The 27,792-nt window shown below is 39.7% G+C and overlaps 1 protein-coding gene, 2 non-coding genes and 1 pseudogene across 3 annotated transcripts in view; 2 read left to right on the top strand and 2 right to left on the bottom strand.

Annotated features, from left to right (window-relative positions):
* Positions 1-8,834: 8,834 nt before the first annotated feature.
* On the bottom strand, positions 8,835-8,951 carry LOC128589513 (uncharacterized; annotated as a pseudogene).
* A 16,421-nt stretch (positions 8,952-25,372) lies between these two features.
* Positions 25,373-25,479, top strand: LOC128589305 (U6 spliceosomal RNA). The gene has a single exon (XR_008380900.1). It is a non-coding gene; the product is annotated as a U6 spliceosomal RNA (small nuclear RNA).
* Positions 25,480-25,502: 23 nt separating this feature from the next.
* Positions 25,503-27,792, top strand: part of AKAP6 (A-kinase anchoring protein 6) — a 603,334-nt gene continuing 601,044 nt past the window's right edge. Inside the window, exon 1 of the mRNA XM_053594741.1 lies at positions 25,503-25,596. The gene's annotated coding sequence lies outside the window, so the exon portion shown is untranslated. The remainder of the gene's footprint in view (positions 25,597-27,792) is intronic.
* LOC128589304 (U6 spliceosomal RNA) lies at positions 26,493-26,599 on the bottom strand. Its single transcript, XR_008380899.1, has one exon. It is a non-coding gene; the product is annotated as a U6 spliceosomal RNA (small nuclear RNA).

The following is a 27,792-nucleotide window of genomic DNA, read 5'->3' as shown; positions in this document are numbered from 1 at the left end:
TATAGCTAGAACTACCTATGATGAGCTTGGTTCTTTCAGGTCCATCAAGTCATTAAGGTCAGACGAACCCAGGACCAGTCTTTACAGGGCTATCATGGAGACAGATGACCTAATTAAACTGTGTGAGTGAGTAGTCTTCATCTCAACTACCTTTACACTAGAGCCTCCTCCCCAGCTAAAACCATGTCCATGTGGGAGCCATGGTTTTGGGTTTTTTTTTTTTTTTTTGCAGTTTTTGACCGGGGCTGGGTTTGAACCCACCACCTCCAGCATATGGGGCTGGCACCCTACTCCTTTGAGCCACAGGTGCTGCCCTCAAATCTTTTGACAAAGAATTTTCTCTAGGATTGACATTCTTCAGCTACAGCCCTTTTTTTTTTTTTTTTTTTTTTCATTTTTTTTTTTGGTAGAGACAGAGTCTCACTTTATGGCCCTCGGTAGAGTGCCGTGGCCTCACACAGCTCACAGCAACCTCCAACTCCTGGGCTTAAGCGATTCTCTTGCCTCAGCCTCCCGAGTAGCTGGGACTACAGGCGCCCACCACAACGCCCGGCTATTTTTTTGTTGCAGTTTGGCCGGGGCCAGGTTTGAACCCATCACCCTCGGTATATGGGGCCGGCGCCTTACCGACTGAGCCACAGGCGTCGCCCCAGCTACAGCCCTTTTAGAAGCGAATGCAGCATTTAAACTCAAGATACATTCTCCTTGGGCATCTACAGCCAATGATCAAACATGAGGCAGGAGTGGGACAGATATTAGGGTCTAGCCATTTCTGCCCACCAGGGTCTTAACCTATGGATCATCCTTATACTTAAGTTCCTGTTAGGTTGGCCAAGACTTTCTCAGAGCCGCACTGCAGTCTGAGGCTCTTACCAAATTCTCCCTTCCCAATTTTCAGTTTCACAGTTTACAGTCTTACATTGTGGTCTGAAGGCTTTTGCTAATTATTTCTGCTTCTCATTTTTATCTTTCACAGACATTTTTACAAGTATATCTCTTGTACTGCTAACTCAACCTTGGTGTCTGCTTCAAAGTTGGTATTAGGAGTGATCTGAGAAAGCAGGTGGTAAGATGGGCTTTTGGGGTCTGGATCACTTACTACCCAGCTGGCAAGGGAGAGCCCATCTCAAGTGGTATGTTGAGTATGTATAGTCCCTGATAGGAGTTGGCAGCCCACTTTCACCAGTGTTGACTTAGGAAAACATCCCAATGTAGAAGAACACCTTGTTTGATGCAATGACGCTGGTGTTTGAAACACATAGAGAGTGAAGCATACAAGTTCAATAAGATTGGCCAGCTATTATAGATAATTGGCTCTACAAAGGGGTAGGGAGAAACTGGAGGTGAAATAAACATTTAAAGGCCAAGAACCTTTAGCAAATTACAAAGAGGGTCTTATCTCCTGCAGTGGGGGAGTGAACACAGCTAAGGAGCAAACTTGGACTTTAATATATTTAGGATTACAGACTTTCAAAGAAAATTAAATGCTAAATTAAATAAAATCTGTTATACTAAAGTCTGTGTCCAGGAGCCCCATAAAATAAAATGGGGACATCTGGGTGGATGATCAGAGGATTAATGCTGTGCAGACACCTCTAAACTCTCTGGTAGCCTAGGAACATTTGAGCGTACATCTAGAGCAGCCCATAACAAGAGTGTTCTGTCAGACCCATCAGTTCATAAAGACAGGCAGGCCCAGCACCGATCCATTGGGAAATAGAAATGGTATATCTGAGATTGCCCCTGAGCAGGATGAGAGGGTGCAGGTAAGCTACTAAGCTGGGAGTCAAAGCCTTATGTCATCCACCTAAGTCACACACGTTTACCTCACTCAATTCACTCCTATGTTGTATGAGGGGCCTCCCATGATGGGATAAAGGAGAGGAATAAAACACTCAAGCTTGATTTACAAGTTGGGAGCATGTCTTCCACATGCAAACTAACCAATCCAGAGCCATACCTCTTCTATCTGGCCCATACACCCCAGGAAACAATATTTCTCTGCCCTAACCACCCCGATAGCTTAGAGCCCACTAAAATGACTCAACCAAGCTAATCCTAAACTGTTCAGCCTGTCTTACCTCACCTTACCCAAGGAAAACCCAATAAAGATTCTGACCTAATGCTTTTCCCTCACTCTTGTTTTCTGCCTCCTGATTACCCTAGGAGGGTGGCGCTGCATGACATGCTGTGTCTTCTACATCTAGGACTCATTAGTGTAATAAAGTTTTCTTTTCTGAGTCTTCTGTGTCTCCTCTTGTGGCTATATCTAACTGACCATCACGTAAAAGAATACCAAATTTAGATAGTCTCTGGGTGGCTAGGAAAACATGGTGATGAAGGAAAATGTTCTTAATGAGTGGAGCTACTGGCGTGCTTCTGGTCAACCACTTGTGTAGTAGGAGAAGAAGCCTGAGATGGGAACATCTATGGACTTCAAGGTAGTGTGTGGCAAATAACCTGGCAGACTGGTCAGAGGCTTGGAAGAGAAAGGACTAGAAAATCATTACTAAAGGATTGGGGGAGGCATATAGATGGCCATATGGGAATGGGCATGAAGTATGAATCTTTGTGTGATATAGTAATGCCCATGATGGACGAGGCACTGATCAACCACACAGACAAGATGACTCAGCCAGTTAACATTAGGCTAGCCTCTTGTCATCATCATTCCTGTGGCACAATGAGCTCATGAACGGAGCACACTGAGTCAGTGATGAAGGCTATTTATGGGCCCAATCGCATGATTCTCACTTAACAGGGCTGATGTAGCTACTGAGTCAGGCTAATAAGCTACTCTGAATATCCAGTCTACCAGCAAGGCCCACCAAAGCTGGCCCTCTAATGTGGCACTGTTCCTGGGGAAACCAATCAACTTCATGCTGGGATTTTGATTACATTTGGCCTCTTCTATTCTGGAGGTCCATTCTCACAAGCATATAGATGTTAATTCCAGGTATGGGTTTATCTTTTTCTATCCCTAGAACCTCAACAGAAACACCATCTGGGGACTTGCAGCCCCAGGACTTTCCTCGTTTTAGCATTGAAAGACCCATATCCCAGAAAACCTCTCAGTGGCAGACAAACCAGGATGGTTGGCCACCCTAGTAGGCAAGTAGGAACCTGAAGCAGGGGAGGCTAAGCCTCAGTCATCAGACTGACTGCTGCTTAGGGCAGGTATTTTGAAGTGGTATAAACAAGAGACACAGGAATGATGCATTTGAAGAGACTAGGGGTGGTTGTAGGTAGTAGTCAGATCAAGTGGGGCATAGACCTCAGAAAGGACACATGCAGTCATGGGCCTTGGATTCACGGGCAGGATTCCAGTACCCCAGAGTATTAGCAAGGTAAGATAAGACCCAAATCACAGAATAGAAGAGCAGAAAATGAAAGAAATGACACAATGCATTCTATTCGAACCAGAATTTAGGCAATGGCTTCAATGATCTCAAACCAGTGTGGGGGAGTAGGTCAGGGACATGCAAAAACAAGCCATGCCTGACCCCCTTCCAATCATTGGTATGGAACTACATGTGTCCCTACTTTTTGGAAGCTATGGAGAGTTTGGGATAGGACAATCTACAAAACTGGCTTAATTTGGAGCTGATGAATGTTAGCTCTGGGGTTTCTTCCTTCACCAACCCTTGAGTCGGGGGCAAAGCTGAGTCTGTAGGAGAAAGCTAAATGACCCTGGCTATGGGGTCTAGATAGCTTCAGTAACAGCAAATGATGAGTATTCGTTCTTTATAACAGTGTCTGGAGAGCTAAATGTACCTATTCTATGACATTAGAAGCTGAGATCCTGTCATAGGCAATGTGAGTCCAGGACTCAAAGTTTATAAGGAATGCATTCATGTTAAAAACACAAATGCATCATTTATCACAGTAAGCCCACGGCCAAATCAGGATGAATTCTCAATCTTGTAACAAACCACAAGGCATGCTATCTCTTTATAACCATCTGCTTTCAAACAGGAAACACCAGCCAGTCTGGAGCTTGGCAGAGTTTCCCTCATCATCTTTGTTCTTATTCTTCCCTGCCTTTTTAATTTTTTTTTAATTTATTTTTTAATTTTAGCCTTCCCAACTCCCTGCTTTCAGAGAATTTCAAATCTTGATACCTGGCACTTTAATTTTTATCTTCCCAATCTACAATGATAACCCTAGTTAAATATAAGAAAAATTTTAAAGTATCACTATCCAAAAGTATTTTATAATTCTCTAGATTAGGCAATCATCTCTCGAGTGAGAAATAGATTATCTTGATAATAAGAAAACTCAGAATTTTTCTGGGACAGCAAACAGTGAAGAAATCTAACTAATGAGAAGGGATATAAGAAGTGGCTCATAACTAATGCTGTAAATTTGTGCTCTTCCACTCCACCCACACTCCTTACTCCATTGAAGGGAGGAAGGCTGCAGTAATGGGAAATGTTGGATTGTCATGTTGTCGAGAAGAAATCTTTTTTTTTGGCCAGGGCTGGGTTTGAACCCACCACCTCCGGCATATGGGACCGGCGCCCTACTCCTTGAGCCACAGGCACCGCCCTGTTGAGAAGAAATCTTAAAGATCCTCTACATTTCACCCCTAAAGCAGCTGAGTCCAGAGACATGACTGCTTTAACCAAGGTCATCACCAGGTTAGTGAGTCTTTCACTTCAACGGAGAATGATTGCATTGTCCCTGTGGAACACTGTCACGTGTGGTTCTTGATGGGTGTTCAGTACATTGTGACAATACCTTGTAGGTTAAAGAGGCTTTTGCAGGCTGGTTTGATCAGTCTTTCTATTGCATGATGTATTCTAGGCTCCCCTCAAATGGACTTACAAACAAACTTGACAATTGAAAACTGACTACCATGTGTGTGAGGTATGTGTTGTGGGATTTTAAAACCACAAGACAGGATGTGTTGTCGTTCTGAAATCTCACAATAAATACCCTTCCCTGGCATAAAGGGAGAGCAGCAGCATACAGTCTCATGTTGACCAAGACCTAGAAAAAGAAATATTAACATTTTTGACATCCTGGCCTAGTGTGTGTGCGTGCACATGCAAATATACTCACACAAATAACAGACATGAAAGTTTCCCAAATATTGCTTTCTCTTACTATATGTGCTCACTAATATTTTCTCTATATATTTTTAGTATCGATCATAACCAGCAAATTATAGTTGCAGTCCTACTAAGCGGTTTGTGATTTCACAAGCCAATAATAGATTAGGTTCCACCTTTTTAAAAACCATGAATGTGGAGAGTTACAGGTCTAGAAATTCAAGACTCTAAATATAGGTGGATATCAGTATATATTTAAAGATTAATTTGTCAGATATGAACAATTTATTGGAAGTCAGTTGTTTGGACTGAAAACATATTCCCCATTTTTCTTTAAGTTCAGAAGCAGACTATCCACAAAGTATCTTTCCGTATACTTACACACATTAATAGGACACCCACAGGGCAGCTGTTGGGGGGAGCAACCAGCCGCTTTACTCATGCCTCTATCTCTTCTATTGTCCTCTTCCACAGCCACTTAAAAAGCAGGATATTCTCTTTTCTACTAACACCAAATAAAATATTAACCAGGCTCCTGGGAAGTGTAATGCACCAAAAATGCAAAATTTCTTGAAACAGAACCTTTTGTCCAATCAATAGGATTATTAGGCATATGATATTTGGAACTTCCTAAGCCAGATCTAGGAGAAGAATTTTCATTTAATATAGATTAGATCCACTTAGAAACATGTTATCTCCACCAATACTGAAAAGGGGCAGGAACAAGAACTTAACAGGCTGCATGCTTTCTGTACTGGGCTTAGTAAATCTGTCGATAATCCTATTTTTATACAACCATACAAAATATGTGGTGGATTTGAAACCTAGTTCTTCCCTCTTAAAAACCCAAGTTTTGCACAATCTCATCTGCTTCTCAATCGCTTGATTTATTAATTGAGCAGAGGTGATGGAAACTGTCAGTCATGTGAAAAAGGAAAAGTCCAAAGTGTTACGAATTCTTACTGCACTAGGAAGTGGGAGGTAAGCCTGCAAAGTTGATACTGCTCCAGTTTTGATCACAGTGGAAACAATCCAACTCCAAAGTTGGAAACTTTTTAATTTCTGGAATTGCACAAAATAATGAAAATGAAATGAGCAGTGAGCAGATTCTTTCACTAAGAACTCTAATATAATTCTCATATTGCTTTCAATAGTTGATGGGGTGCTGACATTTTGTCCTTTCTCGCCTCGCTCCTACCTTAAGATAGTATTAGAGGCTTAGCATAAAACTTGAGAATTCAGTCAATCCTTCCTTTTCTGGTCAGGAAATAGTCAAACCAACTTGGGAGAATCATTTAAATAGCTGAAAGATGGCCTGGCATGGTGGCCTATAATCCCAGTGACTTGGGAGGCTGAGATGGGAGGATTGCTTGAGGCCCAGAGTATGGAGACCAGCCTGGTCAACATAGCAAGACCAACAATAATAAAAATTATCTGGGCCTGGTAGTTTGCACCTGTAGTCTCAGCTACTTGAGAGACTAAGGCAAGAGACTCTCCTGAGCCCAGGAGTTGGAGGCCACCGAAAGCTATGATCATGCCACTGCACTCCAGCCTGGCAATAGGGCAAAACCCCATCTCTGAAAAAAAAAAAGGAAAGTAAAAGATAACTGAAAAAGATTTCTTCTTTGGTGTGGTGTAATTTCCAAATTAAACCCTCCTGTAATCTATTGATCTGATACGACTGATAATATTTTTCTATGAGTTTACATCTTTCATCTTAATTTTTAAATTAATTCACACAAAGTTGTTCATCCATTTCTATTATCTTTTTAATTCTTGTGGTGTTTGTAATGTTCCCCTTTATATTTTAAATAATTATTTTTGCCTATTCTCTTTTTGCCTTGTTACTCTCACCAAAAGTTTGCCAATTTATTAATGTTCAAAAAAAAATCAAACTTCCTTTTTGATTCTTTCGATTGTGTCTTTGTTTTCTATTTCATTGATTTCTGCTTTTATCTTTATCATTTCCTCTTTCTACATACTTTGGATTTATTATGTTATTTTTATAGTTCTTCAGGTTGTTGGCTTAATTGGATGTATTTTATTTTCTCTAATATACATTCAAAATAAGTTTCCCTCTGGATAGCACATTAGTTGTATTCAACAAATTTTGATACATAGTGTTTTTAATCATTGTTTATTTGGAAATATTTCATAAATTCTATGTTTTGCTAAAGCATTTTAAGTATTTTATTACCAAGATAATATTAAAATCTTCTACATGATATGGAATTTGCCAGGTTTTCCTTAAGTTTTATCAGTTTTCATTTTACATAATTTGAAGTTCTTTTATTAGATACCTAACAGTTTATGATTGTTAAACTTTCTTGGTAGATAATATTATCATCCTATAATGTCTCTCCTTATCCCTCTTTATGCCTTCTCCTTTACTGTCTATTTTGTTTATAATTAATATTGCTCCACTATCGCCTGTAACTGAGCTGGTAGGACAGTGGCCCCATATACCGAGGGTGGCGGGTTCAAATCCAGCCCCAGCCAAACTGCCACAAAAAAATAGCCGTGTGTTGTGGTGGGTGCCTGTAGTCCCAGCTATTCAGGAGACTGAGGCAAGAGAATCACCTAAGCCCAAGAGCTGGAGGTTGCTGTGAGCTGTGATGCCACAATACTCTACGGAGGGCAATAAAGTGAGACTCTGCCTCTAAAAAAAAATAAATAAAATAAAAACAAATATCGCACCACTGCTTTCTTTTGGTTAACATTTGCTAAGCATGTCTTTTTTTTTTTTTACCCTTTAGTTTTCATTATAATGTGTTCTCAAACTTTAGATGTTTCTCTAATAAATGGCCTAGAGATACCTTTTTTTAACCGAAGGCAAATGTTGTCTTTGGATTATGATGTTCTATTTATATTTTTGTAATCACTTATATTCTTAAATTTATTTTTACCATTTTATTTTGTGCTTTCCATGCGCTCCACTTTCTCTCCCTCTCTGTTTCTTTTTTCTTGCCTTTTTTTTGGCTTTGACTGTATTTTTTGGTTTAATTTTCCTCCTCTACTAAGTGGAAATTTTTACATTCTATGTATATTCTTCTGGTGTTATTCTTAAAATATTAACATGCTTTCTTCACAAATTCTAAAGTTAGTCAATACTTCACTTAATCATTATAAGAGAGTAGAATGCTTTATAAGTCAGATCACTCCCACTTCAACTATATGTTTGTTTTCTAGTATTTTAGTTTTATTTTAATTATCATTGTTATTACTTTATATACTAAACATTTATTTTTATTTACTCATATTAATTATTTTCTTTGCTGATAATTTCTTATTTCAGACCTTTCTCTTGGGTTCATTTTCATTCTTCCTGGAATATATTCTATAGAGCTTGTTTTAGAAAGAACCTTTAAGTTTTGGTTTATCAGAAAATACCTTTATTTTATACTTATTATCAAAAAATAGTTTTATTAAATATACCTTTCTAGGTTCACAGCTGATTTGAAGATACTACTGTGTTCCATTATCTTTTATTTCCATCGAAGCTGGTGAGAAGTTGGCTATCAGTCTAATAATGCCTTCCTTGTAAATTATCTGTCTTCTTTATTTGCCCTTAATCTTATTTTTGTCTTTGGTATTTTGTTATTTTAGTGTGATGTGTCTAGCATGTATTTCTTTTCATATATTCTGCTATGGTTTTTTCTATTTTTTTTAATTTTCTAATATTTTATTAGGAAATATTTCAAAGATACAGTACAATTGAAAGAATTATACAGTGATCTATATATCCAGCACATACATTTTACAATTCTTTTATCCTTCTTCACATGTAGGAAATTTGTTCATAGGGAGGCCACAGGTTTTGTGTCCCTCATCACAATGACCCCAGATTCCTGTTGGGTATGTTATAAACAGAGGAGCCCTTTGTTCTGAGCACACCCCCTACTATGGGTTTTTAAAATTTACCGAACATAAGTTTTAAAATTTTCAATTTTTTAAAAGTTATCAATTATTATGTCTTTATCTACTGTGTCTTTTCCTATTTTATGTAGTCTTTATTGTTATGGGCTGAATTGTGTTCTACCAAAATCTATATGTTGAAGCTCTAACCTATATTGTCACTGTATTTGGTGATAGGCTCTTTAGGGAAGTAATTAATGTTAAATGAGGTTATAAAGATGGGGCCTTGTTTAATAAGACTGGTGTATGCCCATGCTCTCCCTCCCTCTTAGTCCTCATGTGCACAGAGGTGAGACCATGTGAGGACACAGAAAGAAGGCATCTGTCTATAAGCCAGAAAGAGAAGTCTCACCAGAAACCAACCTTGACAATACCTTGATCTTGGATTTCTAGCCTCCTGAACAGTGGGAAAATAAATATCTGTTGTTTTAGGCAGCCAGCCTGTGGAATTTTGTCATGGCAATCCCAGAAGACTAATATATCTACATTCTATAAAAGTATTCTGAAAAGTACCTACTCACTTTAGTCCCCAAGTCTCTTAAACTTTTCTATATATGTTCTAATATGTTTGTGTTATATTTCCTGTGGGTTCTTTCATTCTAATTTGCATTATAGTAATTCTCTTTTTAATTGTGGAAACTTTGGTATGTAATCCAGTCTTTGAGTTTCTAATGGGTTACACTTCTCATGTCTAGATGTTGCCTTTTTTCCTAGATCTATCCATTGGATAATTTTTAATTATCTCTTATTCCTAGGGCATATCCTTGATACTCTCTTGTTTTTTAAACATAGTAACTATCCATCTGGCACTACTTTAAACTACAATTTAATTTATCTAATATGAATTTAGTCCTAAAACCTATTTGAAGTCATACTTGTGATTAGGAAATATCAAGATAACATTTCTCCCATTCTATTCATAAATAATGCTGAGATTGACATATTTCCTAATTATCTTCTTCTATGTGATGAGTTTTCCTCCAAGTTCAACTGTACATTAGGATGAATCCTTTTAGAGTCTCAACTTATGCCATGGCCTTATTTTGACTTCCCATATTACACAAGCCCTCAGTTTCGTCTCCTGCCTCTTGCACAGTCAGTTAAAACCAAAAGCTGAATGCCACCAAAGACTGTCAGATGCTGCAGGCAGCTGTCCTTTCCAATGTTCATTATCTACCTGGAGGTAATTTTCTTGCCAGCTCTGCATTTACACTTTTTGGGAGGTGAGGGGACAGAGTCTCACTCTGTCACCCCAGGTAGAGTGCTACGGCATCATAGCTTACAACAACCTCAAACTCCTGGGCGCAAATGATCCTCTTACCTCAGCCTCCAAAGTAGCTGGGACTACAGGCACCTGCCACAATGCCCAGCTAGTTTTTTCTGGTGTTAGTAGAAACGGAATCTCATTCTTGCTCAGGCTGGTCTTGAACTCCTGGGATCAAGCAATCCACTTGCCTTGGCCTCCCACAGTGCTAGGATTACAAGTGTGAGACACCACTACCAGCCTGCATTTACTTTTACATAACATTTATTTTTTATTTTTCATTTTTTTGCAGTTTTTGGCCGGGGCTGGGTTTGAACCCACCACCTCTGGCATATGGGGCCGGCACCCCACTCCTTTGAGCCACAAGTGCACCCAACACATAATATTTATTTATCTTTTACCTCCCCTGGTGTTTTGCACTTTTTCACAGTATCTATTTCTCATATTGCCAGAAACAGAAGTCTAATCTTAAATGTGATTCATAGTCAATCAACCCTGTCTCATGTTTTATTTCTAAGTTGTCCAGTTTAATTGTACTAATAAACATCTCACCACAAATTCAGATTTGGGAGTTAATAGTTATTCTCCAGGGATGGCAAAATATTAACAACGGAGCCTTGTTTAAATTAGGAATGCAACTGATCAAGTCCACAATTAATTCTTTCATTCAAATATGGAATTCTGTTAAATGCCAACTTTGTTACAGGTACTATGTTAGAAATTGAAGATTAAATATGGACCAGTAAAGAGATAATTATGGCTCAGTGTTTTTGTCTAGGGGGGCTGAGGGCTCAGAAAAGGGGACCCAACCCAGATTCCAGTAAAAGTGAGAGAACTCTTGAAAGGCCAGGTTGCACAAAAAAGTTGCCATCAGCAATATGGCTAACTAACCATGATTTGTGAATTGATTAGGATAAGTTGTTTTTGAAGCCGAACTCATATATTCTTTTTTTTTTTTTTTGTAGAGACAGAGTCTCACTTTTATGGCCCTTGGTAGAGTGCCGTGGCCTCACACAGCTCACAGCAACCTCCAACTCCTGGGCTTAAGCGATTCTCTTGCCTCAGCCTCCCGAGTAGCTGGGACTACAGACGCCCGCCACAACGCCCGGCTATTTTTTGGTTGCAGTTCAGCCGGGGCCGGGTATGAACCTGCCACCCTCGGTATATGGGGCCGGCGCCTTACCGACTGAGCCACAGGCGCCGCCCAGGAACTCATATATTCTTTTATGCATAAGCTTCTTATCTAAGCTGTGGCCTGTCGTCACAAAAGCCACTTCTATCCCAGATCAGACTTCCTGCAGAGAAATGCAAGCAACAGATAATAGCAGGCCTAGATGAGAGAGAGAGAGAGATGGATCTATCACATTTTCACCCTTATTAGAAAAAAAAAATCTTACAGCAGATGTCCATGTGCTACAATGTGGATAAGAACATTTTCTTTTTAATTAAAAAACTGTTTTAGGGCGGCGCCTGTGGCTCAGTCGGTAAGGCGCCGGCCCCATATACTGAGGGTGGCGGGTTCAAACCCGGCCCCAGCCAAACTGCAACCAAAAAATGGCCGGGCGTTGTGGCGGGCGCCTGTAGTTCCAGCTACTCAGGAGGCTGAGGCAGGAGAATTGCTTAAGCCCAGGAGTTGGAGGTTGCTGTGAACTGTGTGAGGCCATGGCCCTCTACTGAGGGCCATAAAGTGAGACTCTGTCTCTACAAAAAAAAAAAAAAATTGTTTTAAAATGCAATCAGTGTAACCTGGGTTATTATACCTTCAATGAATCCCCAACAATAAAAAACAAAAACAAAAAAAACTTGTTTTTATTTTACAAGATGATGTTTCTCAAAAAGGAACATCTTTTTAAATGAAGGATAAAAGATAGGACATGGACATGATGGCTCATGCATGTAATCTTAGCACTCTGGGAGGCCAAGGTGGGTGGATTGCTTGAGCTCAGGCGTGCAAGGCCAGCCTGAACAAGAGGGAGACTCCATTTCTAGTAAATATAGAAAAACTAGTTGGATGTTGTGGTGGGCAATTGTAGTACCAGCTACTTGGAAGACTGAGGCAAGAGGATTGCTGGAGGCCAGGAATTTGAGGTTGCTGTGAGCCATGACATGACACCATGGCACTCTACCCAGGGCAACTGAGTGAGACTCTGTCTCCTCCCCACCCTCCCAAAAGAGATATTTATTCTAGCAAACAGAGAGTTTGGCTTCTCAGCAGGGCCTTTAAATGTGAATTTGATATGCTAACAATTCAAAAATTATTTTGTTGCTGCCTCTGACTTCTGTACATGGACATTTTATATAGATCACACACCCACTGGCCTAAGGGTCGAAAAAAATTCCCCAAATTAACAGAAACTTGTTTAAAAATAGGTATGCTCCAAAGGAACAGTAATAAACTACTTAGAGTTTGTGAATTTTCATTTCATGTTAGGACATCATAAAGGAGCGAGCAGCTGGTGGAGAAGGTAATAGTGGTTAGATGACATGTTTGCCTGAAACTTCCCAGAGAGGGTTTTATCATTTTGTTTTTTTATTTCAATTCAGTGAACATTTATTAAATGCTACCCTGTGCAAAGACCTTCAGAAAACCAAAAGACATTAGTCAGGTGTGGTGGCATGCACCTGTAGTCCCAGCTACTTGGGAGGCTGAGGCAGGAAGATCACTTAAGCTGAGGAGCTTGAGGTTGCCGTGAACTATGACGATGACCCTGCACTGTAGCCCGGGCAACAGTGTGAGACACCATCTAAAAAAGAAAGGAAGAAAGAAAAAAGAAGGAAAGAAAGCAAGAAAGCCAAAAGATAAATAACACTCTGCCTCTAATCTAATCTCATACTTCCAATTAGGAGACCAAGGTAAGTAGAGAAATGACTGAATATGTAAATAAGGTAAATAGAAAAGTACAAAATGTTTACGTGGATGAGAAAAACTTCAGTGTGAGATACTGTTATGATACAGTAGATAGCTTTTATTTTTCATAATGAACATTTTAATTGAAGTATAGCCGAATGTTAATTTTTTCATCCTAGAAAAAATGCTACATACCTTATTGCTGAATATCACTATGGTCACCTTCGAAGTACTCCCTCTGGTCCTCTGGTGACCACAGTGATTGATATTCAGCAATAAGATATGTAGCACTTTTTGTAGGATAAGTTTGAGAACTTAATTGTCAGACCTTGTGTGATTACTGCTCTGATGGCCATTCCAGAAAAAGAGTTCCAAAATTGCTTTGAAGCCTGGACTAGACACTGGCATTGATGCATAGCTTCCCAAAGGGAGTACCTCAAAGGTGACCATAGTGATATTCAGCAATGAGGTATGTAGCACTTTTTCTAGCACTCTATGACCCAATAATTCAGCTTCTGGAAATAGACCCGAGAGGAACTTGCACATATATGCATGAAGAAACTTATTTTATAGGGGTTAGAAAACTTTTCCTCGTAAGGAGTAGATTATAAATATTTTAGGCTTTATGAACTACGTGACCTCTATCACAACTGTTTATAACTCTGCTGTATGTGCTTTAGGTAGTAAATAAATGAAGAATCATTGTTGTGTTCCAGTTAAACTTTATTTATGGATATTGAGATTTGATTTTCAGGAAATTTTCATGTGTCACAAAATATTATTATTCGTTTGATTTGTTTCAACTGTTTAAAAATGTAAAAACTAAGCTGGGGATGGTGGCTCATGCCTGTAATCCTAGCACTCTGGGAGGCTAAGAATTTGAGGTTTCTGTGAGCTATGACACCAGCACCTCTACTCAAAGCAACAGATTGAGATTCTGTACCCCCCCAAAAGGAAAAAAAATAAAAAAAACATTTTTTAGCTCCTTGCCAATTCCTGTCTATAAGACCATTTTAAGCAGCCTTGTTTTGGTAGCAAAAACACAATCTAAATTGTGCTTTAATTGACACAATCTAAATATTCTTCACACAAGAGTGAATACATTTTACAACGGTGGTATATCCAGGCAAGAATACTATTAGCAGCTACATGTATTACTATGGTAAATTTAAAAATACAATTCTGTGCCAAAATCAAAGCAAAGCAAAAAAGTTACAGTAGAATATTATAACATAATTTAAATAAAGTTTTTAAACATGGGGAAAAATACTTTATATTGTTTATGGATAAATATATATGTGGAAAATTATTTTTTATACTGTATGAAAACTGGAATTTGAGGAAAGAGTAAGCTAGGAGAGTTATAAAAGGGGTTTAAGATATTTATATAATTGGGTGGCACCTGTGGCTCAGTGAGTAGGGTGCAGGCCCCATATACTGGCCCTACCAAACTGGAACAAAAAAATAGTTGGGTGTTGTGGTGGGCACCTGTAGTCCCAGCTACTCAGGAGGCTGAGGCAAGAGAATCGCCTAAGCCCAGGAGTTGGAGGTTGCTGTGAGCTGTGTGATGCCACAGCACTCTACCGAGAGTGATAAAATTTACATAATATATATATATATTTAAGTTTGAAGCAAATTGGGCAAGTATATAAGATTATATACTTTTTTTATATGACTCTCTATACTTGCTTATATATTTGAAATATTTCATTATTTAAAAATTATTTAAGATTTCATTAGTTTTCATGATAGTAACATGGTATAAAGTACATCTTGGTTTGGAAGAAAGTTCAGAGAGGTAAATTGAACACTAAACTTAGGACTAGACTCTTTTAGGAACTAGACAAATATGACCTCACAAAAGTCTTGTAGCACCTTTGCATCAAATAAAGGAAGTCCTATTTGAGTACAGTGTCACCTGTTTGAAAGAATTCTGAGAAGCATAAAACACAAAAAAATCCAAGTTTTTTTTTTTTTTGAGACACACATGGGCATGTGCTCACTTATTTTAAATCTTTTCCATTGTGAAATTGGTCCACGTATGGAGTATGGAAAAGTACATAAAACATCAATGTGTAGTTTATTATCATGAAGTCAAACCACATAACCACAACTCAGATTGTGCCAGCTTCCAGAAACCCCCTGACTAACCTCATCAACTATGATAATTACTTCCTTGCTTTTTTTTTTTTCAAGGTAGTATTTTTGTTTGTTTCAAGGTAATATTCTTGATTAATTTTGCTGTGAACAGAAGTCTTACAGTATTTCAAAGCAAAGATCTTTGGAATGTCTGTGGGTTCAGGAAGAAGGGGATTAGGAAATTCCTGAATGGATTTTTGCTAAGAACTCCCTCTTCTTCTACTAAAAGGGAGGCTCAGATTTATTCTGTACCTCAAATGGCAACACAGGCCACCACATTGAACTTATAAATGTGCAGTAGGCACTGTGTTGGGCATTATGTATACTTACCCCATTTAATCTTACACCAGCCCTGTGAGATGAGAAAACTGAGTTGCTCTAAGATCAAAGAGCCACAAACAAAGGTAAAGGAAAGAAAAGTTGTACTTAATTCATAAATATTTAAGACTAATCATTTATTTCAAATTTTCTCAAGGTAAATGCACAAAGCATAGCTCAATGTGACTGACTTTTTCATTTCATTTTGCCTCTTTAAAGCATTTGTATAATTGTCATTTATCTCTGGAGAACTTGAAAAACATTGTTCTTGTATTAAAAAAGTTTGAATATCTTTAGGTTTCACTAAAATTCTTAGGAGTGTTATATATATGTATATGTATACAAATATACAAATGTATATTAAAAACTACTGTGTATATTTTGGTAGCAAAATAATTGATACAACCTAAATATTCTTCATAGAATGTGTGTGTGTGTGTGTGTGTGTATGTCAGCCATGCTAGAAATCTGCTATTGCAGCTAATGGATATTCATTTGACAAAAAGTGAAATTGTTTGGCTGCTTTACTCCTTGAGCTCATCTAAACATGCATGGCACAAACTCAGGACAAAAGCAAAGCCTCGGATGAACTGTGCAAACAGTCCTCCAATCTAACCTGGGAAGACTGCCTGCCTGAAGTTAAAGACAGTCAGTCTAAGTGAATGCTCCAGAAAGACACTTCTAAAAATAAAAGCAGCACACCAATTGGAGAACAAAGACACTACAGGGCATTTTGACTATGGTTTTCTTTCATTAAGAAGTAATACTCCGGGGCGGCACCTGTGGCTCAGTCAGTAAGGCGCCGGCCCATACGGTGGGGTTCAAACCCGGCCCCGGCCAAACTGCAACCAAAAAATAGCCAGCGTTGTGGCGGGCGCCTGTAGTCCCAGCTACTCGGGAGGCTGAGGCAAGAGAATCGCTTAAGCCCAGGAGTTGGAGGTTGCTGTGAGCTGTGTGAGGCCACCGCACTCTACTGAGGGCCATAAAGTGAGACTCTGTCGCTACAAAAAAAAAGAAGTAATACTTCGGACAGCACCTATAGTTCAGAGGAGGAGGGCGCCGGCCCCATATGCTGGAGGTGGTGGGTTCAAAACCCAGCCCTGGCCAACAACTGCAAAAAAAAAAAAAAAAAAAAAAGAAGTAATATTCAATATATAGTTTTGAAGTGCCTATATTAAGGCACTATGGGGAGGGCTCTAGGAAACACAAAAATGAATGAACTACCATCCCCACCATTAAGAAGGTTATAGTCAAATGAGGGGTAAGGATAAGATAGGAGGTAATGCATGATAAGAACTAGGAGAAAGATGCAGAGGGGAAATGAACCAAAAGTTATTTGAGTAACTTTTATGAGTCAGACATGTTTCAAACATTGTCTTATTTTAATCCTATAATGATAGGATGAGGTATTTTCATTCCCAAATCAAGGAACTGTTGGCAAGCCCAAAGAACCAACTCAGGATTATATAAGTAAATGGCACAAATTCAGATTCAAATTCAGATACAACCTGCCCTAAGGTATATGTTTTTAATAACCTCAGATTAAGAGCCATGGGATCTATAGGAAGGCGGTCCTTTACTGACCATGCCTCTTGGAATAATGAGAAAGGATCAAAGAGGACAAACCATTTTATAATGACTCAGGCATTATGAGTGCCATCCAAGTGTGATTTGGAATAATTTTCTTACTCTAGAGTGTGACACATTTTCAGAGTAAGATTTGATCAACAGGCATTTTCTTGCTTTAGGCCATCAGTCTCAAACTCTACTTTTAAAAGATACAAGTAATTGAGTTTTATTATTCACACGAGTAATAACACTCTGAATATATTTTCATGAAATAGGTTAAAAAAAGACTAACCTCAGCCTCACTGTATAAATCGTAGGGTCCATTTCATTCTTTTTTTTTTTTTTTTTGTAGAGACAGAGTCTCACTGTACCGCCCTCGGGTAGAGTGCCGTGGCGTCACACGGCTCACAGCAACCTCTAACTCTTGGCCTTACGCGATTCTCCTGCCTCAGCCTCCCAAGCACCTGGGACTACAGGCGCCCGCCACAACGCCCGGCTATTTTTTTGTTGCAGTTTGGCCGGGGCTGGGTTTGAACCCGCCACCCTCGGCATATGGGGCCGGCGCCCTACTCACTGAGCCACAGGCGCTGCCCCCATTTCATTCTTATTAATATTACTATGTATATAGTCAGTCATTTTGATTATTTTCTTTTTGTTCAGGTGACTCTGTAACCTCAGTTGTGTTTCTCAACTTAATTGCTTACCTTCACTTGAATACCTCCTCCATGGTTTCTTAAGAGCCATCACTGTCATCATTATTTTGTAAGGCAAGTGAATATAAATATAGATTTTCTTCATGCATAGACTCACCTAACAATGAGGAAAATTTTCTCTTCCATGTGAGTTGGGTGGCATAGAAGGCCTCTAAGAGATTAGCCCAGAAAGGACAACTTGGTACTTTCTGGTTTAATTTCAGTTCTGCCAATTAGGCACTGGGAAGATCTTGTCGCCCTCCTGGAAGGCGAGGGCGACAAGCAAGCAGTGACTAATGATACTTGTTACCTGGTTGCTTTCCCTGAAGTGTAGATAGAGTTTACAAATGAAAGATAACACCATTTCTCAAAATGGTATAAGTCACAGTAGAAATTAAAATAATAGGAGATAATCTCACTTGTTTTGCCTTGCACAGGTCTGCCTGGCTTTGAGAAAGCTACTTCTTTTTAATGACAAGATTCAAGATCTTAATTGAGATTACTAAAATTATAGCTTTTCTTTTTTTTTTTTTTTTTTTTTTTTTTTGTGATTTCTGGCCGGGGCTGGGTTTGAACCCGCCACCTCTGGCATATGGGACCAGCGCCCTACTCCTTGAGCCGCAGGTGCCGCCCCTATAGCTTTTCTTGATGTCAAACATAACTAAAAGTCTAATGTCTAGGATCCCTTTATGTTTTTTATGTTAATAAGAACCAATATAAGTATTAAGAGATCAAAAGAAAGAATACTGTTGTGTGGTAAAAGATGCTTAAGCTAGTGACATGGTGTAGGTCAACTACATGGCTCCTGAACAAGGCTAATGTATGAGGTGCTAATATGACTTTTATTTATTTTTTACTTCTTCTAATTTTTTTCATATTGCCAGAATGCAAAAAGACTTTTAATAAACGGAAGACATGAGAAATGAGCAGAAGGCATAAACAAGCATTTCACAGAGAAAAAAACATGAATAGCCATTGAAATATATGTTCAACTTCATTACCAATCACTGATATGCAAAAGAAGATGACAAGATACAAGCTTACGTGCCTATTAAATATGCATAGATGAACAAGTTTGACTAGAAAACAGAGCAATAGAACCTCTTTGTATATGCTGATATAACTCTAAATTTTTTTAAAAATTTCAGATTAATATGAGGGTGCATAGAATTCTGTTATATTGTTTGCATTTGTAAAATAAAGTCCGAGTTGTAGTTCTCTCCTTCACCCAGGAAGTATGTCATGTACCCATGCATTATAGCTGTTGGGTGGAAACTAACTGAACCCTGTGTGTTCCAGCCTCCCTTCTTGAATTTAATTGAGTTTTTCTCTCATATAAGCATGTGGTAGTTAATCTACTAGTTTCAATTTAGTATTGAGTACACGTGATGCTTGTTTTTCCATTCTTGTGATACTTGATTTAGGAGAATGTTCTCTACATTCTTCCAGGTTGTTACAACAGATCCAAAATTTCCATCTTTCTAATCCATGGTATACATATACTACAGTTTATTATCCATTCATGGGTTGAAGGGCACCTGAGTTGTTTCCACATCCTTATGATTGTGAATTAGGCTGCTATAAACATTCAAATGCACGTGTCTTTCTGGTAAAATGACTTTTTTTCCTTTTGGGTAGATACCTAGTAATGGGATTACAGATAAAATGGAAGGTCTACTTTTAGTTCTTTGAGACCTCTCCATATTTCTTTCCATAAAGGCTGTTCTAGTTTGCAGTCCCACTAACAGTGCATGAGTGTTCCCTTTTCTTAGCACCATGCCAACATGGTGGGACTTTGTGATGTGGACTATTCTCATTGGGGTTAGGTGATATCTCAAAGTGATTTTGATTTCCATTTCTCTGATAATTAAAGACGAGCATTTTTTCATGTGTTTGTTGGCCATTTGTCTACCCTCATGAAAAAAGACTCTGTTAATGTTTCTTGCCCAATTTTTAATGGGGTTGATTGCTTTTTGCTTGTTAACTTGCTTGCCTTCTTTGTAGATTCTGGTCACCAGCCCTTTGTCAAATTCACAGCATGCAAATATCTTCTCCCATTTTGAAGGTTGTCTCTTTGCTTTGTTGATTTCATCCTTAGCTGTGCAGAAACTTTTTAACTACATCAACTCTCATTTATTTAATCTTATTGTTGCTGCGATTACCAATGGGGTCTTCTTTATAAATTCTTTCCCAAGGCAATAAGATTCAGAGTTTTTACCACACTTCTTTCTAGAGTTTTTTACAGTTTTGTGTCTTAGATTTAAATCTTTTATCCACAGTGAGTTAATTTTTCTTTTATTTTTTATTGTCTTTTTTTTTTTTTTTTTGTGGAGACAGAGTCTCACTTTACTGCCCTCGGTAGAGTGCCGTGGCGTCACACGGCTCACAGCAACCTCCAGCTCTCGGGCTTATGTGATTCTCTTGCCTCAGCCTCCTGAGCAGCTGGGACTACAGGCACCCGCCACAACGCTCGGCTATTTTTTTGTTGTTGCAGTTTGGCCGGGGCCGGGTTTGAACCCACCACCCTCGGCATATGGGGCCGGCGCCTTACTCACTGAGCCACAGGCGCCGCCCGTGAGTTAATTTTTCTAAATGGTGAGAGGTGAGGGTCCAGTTTCAGTCTTTTGCATGTGAATAACCAGTTCTCCCAGCACCACTTGTTAAGTAGGGATTCTTTCCCCAGTGTGTGCTTTTGTTTGCTTTATTTAAGATCAGATGGCGATATAAGGCTGATTTCATCTCTAGTTTCTCTGTTCTGTTCTATGATCTGTGTCTCTATTTTTATGCCAAACCAGACTTGTAGTATAAACTGAAGTCTGGTAATGTGATGTCTCAAGATTTGTTCTTATTTCCTAGAATTGCATTGGCTCTTTGGGTTTTTCTTCTGGTTCCATATGAAATATAGAACTATTTTCTCAAGATCTTCAAAGTATGATGTTGGTATTTTAATAAGATTGCATTAAATCTGTAGATTGCTTTGGGTGGTATAGGCATTTTAACAATAAAATACACAAACTTTAGGAATTAGATTTTTCTATTATCAGCCTATACAGCGTTTCTCAGGATCTAGACCCTGTTCAGACAGATTCTGAGAGGTCAGAGCATTTTCCAGAGGAATTTTTACAGAAAAAAAATTTTAATATAGATGAATATTAAATTTTAATATTAAAATTAATATTAAAATACTAAAATAAGCCAAAGCTAACACATCTGGATATTTGCTTTAAAACTAAGCATTGCCCTGAGATTTCAATATGAACCTGCACTATGTTTGCCATGTCATCTAACTGAGCTAAAGGACTGTCAGTGTGACAGTGTTTGTAACTGGCTGCTGTCAGGTTGGCATGTCCTACTATCTAAGTGACAGCAATGACTGGTGTCTTCTACAATAGTACATTGAATTATTTGTCAATGAAGGCAGAATTTCTTTTTCCTTGTGATAACATACATAAGTAACATTTTCAATAGCCAAGACCTTAGTTTCTTATGTTCTAAATAAATCAATACTTTGATTTTGTCATGAAAATAACATGCAACCAAGTAATGTACTACTTTGTAGGGGCTAATGAGAAATGAACAAAGGTAGACTGAATAATGTACGTGGTGCATTTGGACCAAGTGAAAGCCAAATACTTTCAGGACATGTTGTATAAGTAAAGGTGTAACAGTAATTCGAATATTCTAAAATGAAAACAATAATATTAAAATTTAATTGAGGATTAATTTTGAAGTGGTATAAATGAGTCCCTTTCAGCACCTACTAATCCCATTTTTTTTTTTTTGGTTTTTGGCCGGGGCTGGGTTTGAACCCACCACCTCCGGCATATGGGACCGGCGCCCTACTCCTACTAATCCCATTTTTGAAAGTCTGCACTGTCTGTAGTGGGCGCCTGTAGTCCCAGCTACTCAGGAGGCTGAGGCAAGAGAATTGCTTAAGCCCAGGAGTTGGAGGTTCCTGTGTGAGGCCATGGCACTCTACTGAGGGCCATAAAGTGAGACTCTGTCTCTACAAAAAAAAAAAAGAAAGTCTGCACTGTTAAACCTCATTTATGGTAGATGCAGTGCTGAGTCTGTGCGAAAAATCACAAGGCATCTGATGCCTTTGTTAGACTTATTTCAATATAGGAACCTGTCTGCCTTGTTTTGGGGGTGAGAGGGAATTTTTAAATACATAGATTCTCTCTGTTAATCCTTTTCTTTCTCTCTTGCCAACAATTGTTGGAATATTGGCCAAATAGAATCCCAAGCAGATATAAATAAAACACAATGAGACTTATTCCTTCTTTACATTTACTAGTCTATGAAGTCAGGGCTGAAACTAAAAAAAAAAAATAGCTTTAAAAATATTCGTAAGAATTTAGAACTTCTTTCAGGTAATCTTTTCTCCTCCAAATTTTAGCAAAATTGGACTGGATATATATCTAGTGGTGGTTTCAATTATATTATTAAGCTAACTCTATGTTGAACTCTATGTTCAACTCTATGTTGAACTAATAAGATAGCTTTAAAGAGTCATCAAGTAATATATTGGCAATAAAAGATTGCTCACTGGCAGTGTTAAGTATGAGGTTTCTTAAACTACCTACCATATTTCATAGACTCTCAGATCCCATCTATTGATATTATGTGCTAAGCCCTCTGGCCACATCTTTCCACTAGCAAACTCAACAATGTTGATTTTGTTTCAGCCAAAAACATCATCTACTATAATAAATTAATGTTGCTAATTTGAATTTTATTGATTTGTAGCTTTGTGTTTAATTTGTAAATACGCTTTGGTTTTAGAGTTGCATAACAGCTATAAGAAAAAGGAGCTCATACCCAGTTTTATGTTTATATATACTTAAAGAACAAGAGAAGTAATTTTAAGTAACACTGGAGGTCTAGGGAGAATTGTATGCTTTAAAAGCAGTCATATATAAATCACCCATGAGAAATTCTGCCCTATCTCTTCTAAGATTACATTGTTTAGTATTGCTATGATTCTAAAACTAACTTTTCTTGCAATTTTTATACTTACCTGATAATTCAAAAATTTTTATAAAGGTTTTTCTCTCAGTGTATTTGATCTCCTGCCAATCTTCAAAAAAAATTTTTTTTCTGTATGTGGTAAACCTTTTCCTTCTTTTCTGAATATAAAAATTTACTAAGTAGGGAGGCCAAGGCAAGTGGATTGCCTGAGCTTACAGGTTCGAGACCAGCCTGAGCCAGAACAAGACCTCTTCTCTACAAAATAGCTGGGAGTTGTGGTGGGTGCCTGTAGTCCCAGATACTTGAGAGGCTGAGGCAAGGGAATCACCTGAGTCCAAGAGTTTGAGGTTGCTGTGAGCTATGACGCCGTAGCCCTCTACCAAGGGTGACAAAGTGAAATTCTGTCTCAAAAAAAAAAAAATTACTAAGTGGTCATTCAAGAGTATAGCCTAACTCTGAAAGAGCACACAGCCTATAGGGACATTAAGTTCACCACACTGCAACTCTGACCATCCTTCCAACTATAGATTCTTCTAACCATGTCTCCTTTAATAGGCTGTTTAGTCGTAAGATCTTAAAGAGAGAACATGAAAAAATTTTGATATAGTTCTTCAAATCATAAAATTGAACATCAGTTTACTACTTCTTGATAGCTTTGAAGTCAGAAAGCCAGAAATAGCTTATCGGAAAGACAGGCCATTAGAAGAAATCTATCAAAGCATATTTTATTTGTAATTGGGCAATTTAATGCAATAGGAATGTCATTTTTGCCTAATTTTTTTTTTTTTACAGGGGGAGAGAACATGGTGTTTTCATTATTTTTCAAAAACTGGAAAGAAATGTATTATAACTATAAACACAGATAGGCTTAGCAATAATCTTTAAGGGCTTTCTGTTTCTTTCTTTGTTTAGATCTTGGATATACCAGAAACTCACATGATTTCACATTATTTTCTTTTGGTACATTAGAAAAATGGGTACTAGTGTAAAATTTTCTCAAAATTACTGATTTTTAGCAGGTTTAAAATTTTTAATTTAATATAATTTTTTTGAGAGTTTCATTCTGTTGCCCTGAGTAATGTAGTGGCCTCATACCTCGTGGCAACCTCAAACTCATGTGCTGAAGGGATCCTCCTGCCTCAGCCTCCCAAATAGGGCTGCTGGCCACCACCAGGACTAGTTTTTCTATTTTTAGTACAGAAGGGGTCTCTCTCTTGCTCAGGCTGGTCTCCAACTCCTGAGCTCAAGCAGTCAGCCTCCCACCCACTTCAGCCTCCCAGACTGCTAGGATTACAAGCTTATGCCACAGTGCCCGGCTCTTTTAGCAGGTTTTTACTTAAAAACATTGAGTCACAGGAAGGGATAGGACACCATAGGAAGGGGAAAAAGAAGCAAAACTCCAGTTATTTTATAAATATTTTGTATTCCTTATGAAAGTGCCATTTTAACACAACCAGGCAAATATTTGCCCTTCACTTACATTTAGAACTGTAACCACATCAATACCAGAGTCATTGAGCTTTGGCTCTCATTTCATAACGCTCAGGATGTAACCTGAACAACATGATTGCTGCTGTAGTTAAAATTAAAACATTTAACACTAAGGGAGTATTTCTTGCAAGTTGGTTTCCTGCACGTTGTATCATAACAGGGTAAGGTGCGAGTGCTGCGGAGTAATAAAGAAGTGCGAGAGTGATGCTCTACCTCAACCCTAAGTGCAATTCCTCAAACCAGCCTCTCAGGCCCAAAGTGTAGGTTTCAGCTTGTCCCTCAGTCCGAGGAGTAGGCGCGCCTGTGAAGGGGGTGGCCCCTGTCCGGGCTCCTCCGCCCCGCTCTGTGGCGCGTGCGCAGAACGCACACAGGCTCCGAATTACCTGGGGGAAACTGGGAAGACCAGGGGCGTGGCCGTCCAGGCCAAACTCGTGGGTCCCTGATAATGGCCCCAGACACTCGCGGTGATGAATGGGGAGCCTGGGTGAACTTGAGAGTGTGGTGTCGACTGTTCCAGAACTAGGTGAACTGAGTGGTCGAGTCTTTGGAAAGAATGGCCCGGACGGCTGAACTCTAGGCTCACTTGAGCAACACTTTCTGGCAGAAGGCCCCAATGTGAAGGGTGAATGAAATACTAGCGACATGTTCCATATTTTTCTGGCAGGACCCCTGCTCGACCCAGGCCCCTGGTGATTTAGCAGGCCAGTCATTTCCCCAGCTCTCAGAGGACCTCGGAGAGACATCACCTGCTTGGGACCAGCAAGGTCTCATTGCTCCGCAGGAGAAGGACAACGGAGAAGCTCCCGGCGTGCTCTCCGAGCGGAGCTCTGCGTCGGAACAACTTACAGCCCCGGGCCTGGGGCGGCCCGGTACCCAAGGTGCCCCGGGTGCTAATTTGCATGTCCCACCCAACAGGTTAACTCCACGGGTTAATCGAGGCCGGGTGCCCGGCGATCCGAGCAACAAACATACAAGATTCGTGATGTGGGTTCATTGTACCAAAAGTCCCTAAAGTTTGTGTAATAGAGGGGGAATTACACCTCTGGGTCACCGTAACTATAGAGGAGAGAGGCCACTGAACCTTATATAGGCTGTGGGCGGTAGCACAATCGTGCTCGCTTCGGCAGCACATATACTAAAATTGGAACGATACAGAGAAGATTAGCATGGCCCCTGCGCAAGGATGACACGCAAATTCGTGAAGCGTTCCATATTTTTTTCTCCTCGGTCCTGAGGAAGGTCGTCTCGTTATTTGCTGAGAAAAAGATGGGTCTCACTTAATATTGCAATTGTGATGTTCACTGAAAAATATGCGTGTAAAACATCAGAGTTAAGGTAAGTAATGTGTACAAATATGTTGCTCGGAAATGTAAAAATATCATCTGTGCCTTCTTTATTGAATTTAAAAATCTGAAACTGACTTACGATATTGTCTCCCTTAACACTAACTCCAGAGGCCCAGGTAGTTTGGTGTTTGTTCACTAGACGACCACCTGAAATGCTGATGAATGCTTCCTAAACCATTGCTAAATTAACGAGTCCTTACTATAAGGAACGAAACATGTGCGATCACTTCTTGCACCTACTTTGTGCTGTTTTTAGATTTTCCTTCACCTCTCAGTTTGCCAGCTGCACAAAGGCGGGGACAGTTAACAAGGGCCAGTGCTACCTGATAAGGTTAACTTACCTTATGCCTAGGGATTTTAGACCTGCAGGACCAATTCAATACTGGCAAGACTAACCAAGTCCATTAAAATCTGTTTTCGCTAGGTGTTGTTGTCATATAGTCTCTAAGGAGAACTCAGAAATGTTGGTTTACAAAAATTGGACAGATTCCGTGATGGGTGATTTTATTTAGGTTAAAAGCAGATTTCATTTTATTGTTTTATGACGCCCAGGGTAGAGTGTCGTGGCATAGCGCACAGCATCCTCAAACTCTTGGGCTCTAAAGATCCTCCTGCCTCCGCCTCTTAGTAGCTGGGACTACAGGCGCTTGCCACCACGCCCGGCTATAAAAGCACATTTTAATCAAAATCTGGATGTAAATACAAGTACTACCTAGGCAATTTTGTTCATGCTGGGTGGCCTGCTTGGGTACAAGACCAAGGATAAGCCCACACAGCTGCGCAGGGGTCCACGCAGTAGCCGCTGAGAGTAGGAAACTGCGAAGACTGATGTTGGTCCAAGTCTCCAAACAGAAGGGCTATTGTCGAATGACCCTTTATCTCCACAAAAATATGGAACGCTTCACGAATTTGCGTGTCATCCTTGCGCAGGGGCCATGCTAATCTTCTCTGTATCGTTCCAATTTTAGTATATGTGCTGCCGAAGCGAGCACGGTTTAACGTTGGCCCACAGCCTATATAAAGCTCAGTAGTCCCTTGACTCTTACACTTATGGTGACATAGCTGCACGTTCCCATTCTCTTCGGAGTCTTTAGGGACAGTTGATGCAATGAACCACATCACGAATCTCACATATTAGTTGTTCTGATCTCAGTTGGCCGCGACTGACCTGTAAATTTAACCTGTGTTTGGGACATGCAAATTAGCGCCCAGGGCACCTTGGGTACGCGGCCCCACAGTGGGACCCAGACCCGGAGCTGTGAGTTCTCTGGCCGCAGCCCGCGGAGCACGCCGGGAGCCGCTTGCGCTGTGGTCGCGTCTGAGCGCGCGAAGCCGTCGAGGGCTCTGGGGCAAGGGGGAGACGCCATGTCAGTGTGGCTGCTGCGGCGCGAAGAGGGCCGGCTCAGGATCGACGTGACAGCTTTAAAGGAGGTCGTTTCACCACTTACACTTACTATCATTAGTACATTAAAAAAAAAAAAAAGTAATCAGGCAGCCATTATCACGTCTAGAAAAGTTGAGGTAATTCCTTAATGATCACCTAATAGTCTACATTCAAATTTCTTTGCTTGTTTTGAAGATGTCTTATTATACTCGAATTGTCACAGAAGTCCAAACGGTGTCGCACATCGTAGTTGATGCGGTGCTCTTGGGGCTCTATTACCCTCCTTGGTCCCCACCTCCCTTCACGCGGTAGGTAGACTGGGGGAGCACAGCCTCCTCTCGCCTGGTCTGGCTCTTCGCTGCGGGAGCCCGGAGCCGGCGTGTTCCCTAGGCCCTGCCGCCCCCAGACCCTTCTACCCTTTGTTACGCTGTCTTATGTGGTAACAATTTGGATAAGCAAAAGCAGCCCTTCCTCACCTCCCCGCTTAACTCTGAACATCGGCTGGTGCTTCTTTTCTGGATATTTTGAATGCTGTTTTCTGTGAGGCTATACATTTATTTATTGAAAGCCTCATTTAGTAGGACAGTGCTGAGGTGTCCACATTGAAAGCCCTGGGTTTCCTTACCCTGTTCTCTCATTTTCTGTTAACACAGTTCTTTTTTTCTTCAAACTCTTATCCTTTGTACTCTTTTCCTCATATTTCTAATTCCTTCATCCAGCACCTCCCCATCTACATTTCGTACATCACTAACTGAACGTGTTTATCCAGTTCACATATGTCTTTTTAATCACATTTCATAT

The sequence above is a fragment of the Nycticebus coucang genome, chromosome 6 (assembly GCF_027406575.1).
Source record: "Nycticebus coucang isolate mNycCou1 chromosome 6, mNycCou1.pri, whole genome shotgun sequence".
Taxonomy (NCBI): Eukaryota; Metazoa; Chordata; class Mammalia; order Primates; family Lorisidae; genus Nycticebus; species Nycticebus coucang.
This window is presented reverse-complemented; position numbering and strand designations above follow the sequence as displayed.